Raw genomic sequence first — 8,041 nt, 5'->3', positions numbered from 1 at the left:
AATGCCTAGTCTCTCCAAGACACTTCTTGAAATAATATCTAAAATATTGCTACAGGGATAGCTTGCAGAATGACATAATTTCTGGTCATCTGACTTCTAGTTCTCATGCAAACCTCCATTGCTGGCAGCTGGCAGTATTTAGCACCTAACCTTAAAAATACACACATAAAGGCTGATTTTGCTCAGATCATTAGCAAGTGCTAGAAGTCATAAAACAATTGCATACCTCATGCTTCCAGAGTAGTGATTAGTCCACCCCAAAGACAATACAAAAAGCTTCCTAGTACATACTTTGGTGTCTCTGGCTGCCTTGAAACATGTGAGATAGAAACTTTATGGCCTAGCCTATAAAGTGATTAAATTTCAGATATTTTTCTAAAGTTTTATGGACTGAGGTTAACTTTCCAGTTTCTTCTATTAAAACTTATACATTCAAACAGTTACAGTAGTGCATGTACAAATCGTTTTAATATGGACTGCTAGTCAAAATGATTTGAGATAACTAGCTAAATGATTTGTCTATTTAAAGCAGCAATGTAATGGACAATGTGCTAAATAATTCTAACGTCATTTTTCAGATATAACAGCAATGTAACTTGGAAAATTTACAATTATTTCTGTGAGTCAGTCTTTAGTCAAGCATCCCTATGCTACCCATATGACAATGCTGCCTCCACTCAGGATGCAGCAGCTGACTTATTTTTCATGAAAATTAAATCAATATAATTCACATTTTAGTGCATTATGAAATGTTTCACTGTTTAAAAATAGAATGCGCATTCCTGTCAGGAAATAAGAATGCAATGAGGTCATCTCTCAAAGAATGTTAGCAGAAATTCACTTGTTGAGTTATAAAACGTCTTTCTTCATTTTACTCAAATCTATTAAATAAACCACTATTACTAGTCAATATAAAATTTTTATGTAAATGAAACCAAGAAAACCTTTTTATTTCTTTGTCATGGTCAGTGAGTTAAGCTTGTTAACCATGAAACATTATCTTAAAAGACAGCATGTCAAAACAGGAACATTTTTTTAAATAAGCAAACTCTTCTGCCATTTCTTCCTTATAAGTAAATAACAGAAAATAGGAAGAATGTAACCGAGAGATTGGAAGAAGCAATGAACACCACAGATGTGACATAATACAATGTAATAACCTAAGAGCTCTCCCACTCTGGTTTATGTTCCAGTGTTTGGAAACAATAGTTTAGCTAATTATGTTGTGGAGACAAGTAATATCTTTGTAGAATCATTTAACTTTTCACTTGCCACTGGTTAAACGAAAACAGAAACAGGCTTTCAAATTAGTTGATGATCACATTGCCCAAGCATTCGTATTTTTCCATTTTGAAATTAATTGCATAAACAGACAGACGCAATTTAAGCAGCTGGGGAGCTGTCTCCTCCTATTCTTAATAAGAAAATCTAAACCACACACTTCAATGACAGATACAGGCTGCTATTGTAACCTAGTATGTTTATTTCACAGTATATTTTTATAATAAACTGCAGATCATAGTTAAAAAGATGCTTACTTTCTCCTAGGTCTTAATGATAACTGCTTTATATCTACTGATAAAATTACTAAATATTCAACCTTTTTTTTAACTTAGCTGTCTCATTAGGAAGCCTGTTAGGCCTATTCTAATTCTTTGTTACTTTCAGTGTTTAACACATCTTATATAGCTAATTAGCAAACTGGGAGTCATAGAACCTGAGGAAGATTCAGGCGTGTCCAGTAATAACTCGGCCATTATGGGGGAGAGAGATGGTCCCATCTACTTAGATGTAAACTTCTATTGTGAAGTGAGAACTGAGCATACGTATCTCTGCCAAGCTGTGATATGCAGCACCTTAGAGGGGTAATATGTGGGAATATGAGTAATGCCATGGAAGGATGACATAATAGACTGTCATGAAAGCAGATATACTCTTAGAAGCCAGGAGTCAGTGACATAGGATACTAATCAGAAGACAGTGATGGGCTCTAATGTGCCACATGGGAAATAATGTGCTGATTGACTGTCAGGGGGTTGATGGCTGAGGCAGTAGAGATGAAAAAAAATCTTAATTAATCTGCCAAGTTGGTGTTCTCTTTTTTAGGTAACAAGCAGTACTATAGGTATGAATAACTTTATTAAGTTAGTTACTAGAATAAAAATCCTGCAAAACAGCCAGTAAGATTCTTGTACTTTGAGAGAAAGTTGCATTTTGATGCACTAGGAACCTATGCTAATTTCTCATTGTATTGTTTTTTTTTTTTTATTTGTCTGTTTGTTTATTTATCCTTTGTTGACCACGTTAGTCTCAATAGGCTAGTGGCCTCATTTCAGGGGAAACCCAAGGTGTTATTTATACTACTAGGGGAAATTTGACTAGGGCATCAGGGGACTTCCCCTATTCATTTTGGTAGGTGTTATGGAATCTTTTTTATCCAAATGTGCTACCACCAACTCAAGCAGATGGGACCTTAGTTTAATCTCTCATCTGAAGTTTCCTTCCTAGTTTTTCTGTTTTTTTCCTTAACATGTAAGTCAGCTCCAGTTGTATAATTTTATACTAAGATAAGATGGATAAAAATCAGAAGCATTTTAATTTTACTTTATAGGATTGTATAGTCATAAACTTAGAACAGTAATAGCCTGCTTAAGACATCAGGTGAAATGACTGCTCATTGGAGACCATAAATATTCTCATTGCAGCACCATTTTTAAGAAGCAGTTATCAAGCAGAAGCACCATCAGTAAATCTGCAGATGTGGCTGAGAGGTGCTGTTTTGATTATGAAATGAAAGCAACTACATATAGTTGGGCTTGTGATAGGTTTTAGAAAGCAACTGGTTAAGTTATCTCACCACAACTCTATAATTGCTGTATAACATCTCATAATATATACGTTGTGCACATGTGTTTTACTGGGAGCTTTTCTCCATGAGCCAAATGCTAATGAATGAATGAATGAATATATAAACAAACAAACAAACAAACCACACCATGGCATCTAGGCTAGAATTCATAGAGCTGCACTGTACACCAGAGCAAGGTTTGTGCTGCATAGTGTTGATACACTACAGTGTGAGTCATAGAGAAATATCCAAATGGAGATGCAGTGCATGTCTAAGCAGATTTGTTTATTTTATTTATTTCCATTTGATTACTGGGGAAGCCTGACTGGGCAAACAAACCCCTTTTCAGTGGAAGCCTGGGGAGAAAAGATCCACAAGAAGTAATAACAGTAGTACATATACAATACACAGAATGCGTAGATAACATTACATACATAGTGAGGATAAATAAAGCAGATAATTATGAAATAAACACATGTATTTTGTAGCACCATAGTCAGCAGTGAGTGCAATTAAATAGTCGTACATTACATCAGACATAATTACATGCATTTTTTCATAAGAAGACAGTAAAATAAGAGAGAAAAGATAGTCACTGACATGGGTGATGTCCCTTCACTGGCCCAGTAATCAAGGATCCTCAATCCTCACCATTAGCACCGGTGAGGGGCGTACACATTGGAAGGATGATAAGTACACACACAATAAAGTACAATTTCTCTTAAGAGCACACAGAGATCGCAGTCATTCTGGGGCTGGTTTCTCCCTCTTTCTCCAAATCCCCAATAAGACTCCAAACCGACAGAGCTATAGGGTTAAGATCTCAGCCGAGTGGCCAATCTAAGACCTCCAGCACCCCCTCTGTCTAACCAGTGCTTTGTGCCCCTGCCCAAGTAGCTGACACACACACACTTTGTGATTTGATTGATGTACACACACACAGACACACACACACACACACACACACACACACTGGCACAGGTTTACTAGCTATGCCCCCTTCTGCCCAGACTTTAAGGTAGTACCATCTGCCACCAGCCACCCTTATTTATCAGCTACTATAAGGCCCTTACCAAAGGTGTCCAATCCTACTGTGTAATGTTACTATTATCCAAATGGTAAGTGTGACCAAAACTTTCAATGCTATTTAGAAGTGGCCTGTACAGTGTCACCAAATACATATGCAAGCACGCTAAGAGCTTAAATATCTCTAAACAATCTAGCCACAATTAAAACATTTAAATATATTTAATAATAAATAATAAAATACATTTTATTTATTTTACATTTGTTGACCGGGATAGTCTGACTGGATACATGTCCATTTCCAGTGGAGGCCCTCGAAGAAAAGCTCCAAACTTACAAACAAATAAATACAAGCAAGTTACAGTATATGTACAAACATATTGTATTAACATACAAATTGCAGTCTCGCATTTCAAGCCTATGAAGAATACAGTTTATATTTAAAAATATATACAAATATGTTACAGTTTCTCTCATCAAACCTATAGGTGCAGCTCATATACAGAGTATCTACAAAGATGTTACAGTTTCCCTTTTCAAACCTTTTAGTGTAAGAGGTTAGTTGCTGTGAATAAAAAATTGCAGGGATATGGAAGTAGATGAGGCTTTAAAAGAACAGGACAATACTCAAACAACACAGTAACTGCAGAGTTCAGAATCACAGGAAATATTTTAAAACAACATTGCAGGACATTTTCAAATAAATACAGAAAACATATATATAAACTAATCTTTACAATATTCCTATCTATATCTAAAATAGGATATGCCCTAAATAACTTACACAGCAAGGCAAATGAAGATGAGAAGTGTTGAATGGATGTTTCTAGATCCAAGACAATGTACAAAATGCACAGAATTTCTCTGAAAGAGTTCTTAAATTAATAATCAACATTACTGCTGGGTTAACTCAGATGACATTACTCTTTGTCACCTGGCTTTAGTTCCCAGCCTAAAAGAAACAACAACATTTAAAATTTCTCTATAAAAAATACATATCTCTCAGATGTTTGTCTAGAACTTGAAGTCGTAAAACAATTAAATACTTTTAGATCTAGTAATTACTTCTCTCCAAGATAATAGAAAGAAACTTCTAGATCTGGACATTGTGTCTGCTTCCTGCACTGAAACTACTTTTTATAAACACATCATAAAGCACTTTTAATTTTAACTTATTTTTTCGAAGTTTTACAAGTTAACTCTGTATGTTCCAGCTTCTACTATTAAAACATACATTCACACAGGTATATAGTTTTTATACATTTCTGTTCTTTTCCAGTAGGGTACACTGCGGTTACATTCTTGAAGCTCAGTACATAGCATACAGTTCTGCACCAGTAGTTTAATATACACATAACATATAGCTCTCCTACATTTGTAAGACAAGCATATGAATCATATTAATATTCACAAATGACATATGATTATTTACAAAATTTCAGATAGCTGGGCTGGCAGCACCACATTTCTATATAAATCATATTAATATTTTCAAGTGATATATAATTATTTACAGAATGACTGGCAGTATTTCCCTGGTATCACAACATTATGAGAACATCTGTAGCTTAGCAAAAGTTTAGCCTGGGGAATAGCGGGGACATAGCCAGGAGTCAAGCAGGAACAGTTTTAATTTATTGAAGATATGTGTGTTATTGAGGAGTCTGGAGGAATAATTGAGTTCCAGAAGTTTGAGATCCAGTTGGAATAAAGAACATTTCCTGCTTTGTTTTAAGGTTTGTGAAGTGAGAGCAGATGTTTGTCTGTAAACTAGAGAGCACAATTAGAGTGGAATTGTAGTATACACCTTAGGGCAGGGTATTTTTTAGCCAGAAGAGAAGTTGAGAGTTGGTGAGAAAGTGAGGTATCTCAGATCAATTCAGGTACCTGAGGGCAATACAGTAATGTGTAGAGTATGATCTTTAGCAAATTGCTCTAGTTTAGTTATAAGGGTGGACTGGAGGCTGGTAAAAATAGGAGAGGCATACAGAAATACAGGCAGCAGGTAGTTGGATGCTAAAGTTATCAAGTCTCTTTCAGTCAGATATTGTTTGGCTCTATATAGCAGACCTAACATCTGCATATTTTTTTGATTGCTTGTTGGATGTAGAGAGTGAATGCCATGCTGTCATCTACAATAACCTCTAGTAATTTAGTTTTGGAGACTACCTTGATATTTGTGTTATTTTCAGAAGTGATGTGAAAGTTAGCTTTGCATGAGACATGAGATTTAGGAAATAAAAGGAGAAATTTGGCATTGTTGGGGTTTAGTGATAGGTACGATTTTCTAGCCAGTTTTCTGTGGAGATGAACGGATCTTGTGTTAGCTGCAGGGGAAGAATAGGATTTTGGGCAGGGCAGATAATGGATGCATCATTGGACTATTGGGCTAACTTGTCATGTTTTAAGGTAGTGTGTAAATCATTTATAAATATATCAAACAGGAGTGGTTCTAGCATGGAGCCTTGGGGAACACTGACAGAAACTGGTATAAAGGTTGAGATGTTCGATTATCATTTAACAACTTCAGATCTGTCCGACAGATAGCTGAAGAACTAGGAGATATTGAAGTTGGACAGATCAAGGGAGGGTAGTTAATGGAGCAGTTTATTATTGTGAGAGACAGTGTCAAAGGCTTTAGATATGTCCAAGAAAAGGACAGAAACAATATTAATTGTATTGAGGCTATGGTTAGTACTGTTAGAGAAGTATAATAGTTTATTAGTAGTACTGCGGTTTGGTCTAAAGCCATGCAGAGCAGAGGAGGTTATTGGTGAGAATGTTATTAAGGATCTGTGAATTTATGCATTTTTCTAAGATTTTTGATGGGGACAAGTATGGTTGTGGGTCTATAGTTGGAAAGACCGATTGTGTTTCCCTGTCTGAGCAGGGGTAGGATGAATGATTTCTTCCACAGAGAGGGGATATAGGACTGTTGGATGAATCAGTTAAGGAGTATTGTGATAGGGTAGGGTATATCATCTGCTGCACGTATTTGGTGTTTAGGTTATGTATAGCTAGGGATGTAGGTTTTAGTTTTGTAATGACAGAGGTTGGGACAGTGTTGATTGAGAAAGAGTTATGCCTGCCACTGACTCAGTCTTAAGTAGGGGTGAATGATTAGTGTCTATTGAATTTGTAGTTTTATGGTATCAATTAAATGGGGGATAAATAAAGAAGCAATACTACCTGACTGTCTGCCTGGGCATAGACTGAGATAATCTATTCTACCTGTAGATAAAAGTTTTTAGATGAACCTCCAGAAAGTAACATAAAAATGTGGATGGTTGTTTTGCAGGATAAAATAGTGATATATTTTATCATTTTTAACTTTAATTTTGGTTTTATTATGAAGTTGTCTGAAATGTTAAAGATTTTCTTGGATTTTGCTAACTAGCCATGTTCTTATTGCCTCATCCCTATAACATATGCATTTTTTTGTTGTTGCAGATAGCCAAGGGATAGTGTTTTGTTTGACCCTGTTTCTGCATATGATTGAAAGTTTGTTTAGAACTTTGAGGAAGGTAATATTAAATTGGTGGTCTTTATCATCTATGAGAAGAATTTTGAGGATATTCCAGTTTGTAGAAGTAAGAATGGTTAAGAATGTTTCTTTATTAATTTTTTTTTTTAGATTTTGTTCTTCTTTGAAATGGAATTTCTTGGGTTGTTCTTCTTTGGAATGGAATTTCTTGGGTTAAGAAGTTATGTGTCTAAGGGAGAAGACTGGTAGACGAGCACTAAAATATCTGGTAAGGTGCCGGAAGATAACATTTTATCAGGTTTGTTGTTAGAAACCAGTTTAATATTGATTTTTCCTATTTGACTTGTTGAGTCTGGTTGCAGTATGAATGAGTTGTGAGTATTTAAGTTCAGTGACACTGAGGGAGAGTCAGAGGTTAAAGAGAGATGATCTATGTTTAAGTCATCCAGGATTATTATTTTGTGGTGAATATTTGGTGCTGCCCAGCAGAGGACATTTTCTAATGAGTTTGAGTTATCACCAGATGGGATATACTGAGCTATGATATAGAGGTTTTTCCTGTCATTTAGTCCAAGGAGGGAGACGAGTATCTCAGTATTATTGAAGGTGGCAGGGATTATTGAGGTAGAGAGAGAGTTCAGGGTGTAAGAATACATTATAGCTATGCCGTCACCTTATTTTTG

The sequence above is a fragment of the Protopterus annectens genome, chromosome 3.part1 (genome assembly GCF_019279795.1).
Source record: "Protopterus annectens isolate FY-2018-M chromosome 3.part1, PAN1.0, whole genome shotgun sequence".
NCBI lineage: Eukaryota > Metazoa > Chordata > Ceratodontiformes > Protopteridae > Protopterus > Protopterus annectens.
Note: the sequence above shows the minus strand (reverse complement) of the source record.